The sequence below is a fragment of the Triticum dicoccoides genome, chromosome 3B (assembly GCF_002162155.2).
Source record: "Triticum dicoccoides isolate Atlit2015 ecotype Zavitan chromosome 3B, WEW_v2.0, whole genome shotgun sequence".
Taxonomy (NCBI): domain Eukaryota; kingdom Viridiplantae; phylum Streptophyta; class Magnoliopsida; order Poales; family Poaceae; genus Triticum; species Triticum dicoccoides.
Genome location: NC_041385.1, coordinates 704461970 through 704462644, shown reverse-complemented (window position 1 = coordinate 704462644; position 675 = coordinate 704461970).

Sequence of the window (675 nt, the reverse complement as noted above, 5' to 3'; positions counted from 1 at the left end):
CTTGAAAGCCATGAATCTTCACGCTTGATAGCTCGTTTCTGAGAACACTTTTTTATAATAATTGCCGTATTACAAGTTTGTTATTTTTCCTGGGAACTTGGCCACGTATAATGACACAATGCGAAGGTTTCCCATTTTTTTGATTTTTTTTGAATTTTTATGCCCGTTTCAAAATGCGGTCAAAACGACGGGAATGACCGTTCCTAGCTAGTGGTTGAATCTTTGAATTTTTTTGGTGTTTCTATGATTAAATAGATACTTATGTAACTAGAAATGATTTTTGGAAAAAATAAATAGCAAACTATGAGGCGGCTGCAGTTCAAATTTGACCCGCTTCCAGCTGAATCGGCGAAAATTTGTCTTTTTCACGAGAGATGGATCAAAACTTTTTACACCCAACCATTTTGTCAATTGTGCATTAAATATGTTCTAATATTTTAAAAAGTTGATTTTGTCCAATTTTACAACAAATATATTGTAGGTCCCTCACAAAAAACTCATTTTGGGCACTTGAGAAATGAAAAATGAATTTTTAATCAGCTAGACCAATTTTTTAGTCAATTACGACCAATTTAGATGGTCATGACATCGTAGCCGTGTGCTGCATTTTAATTGGTCTGTGGGCGTTTCACGCGGATCATGGATGGACACCGTCGGATGCTCGCGGATCCAACG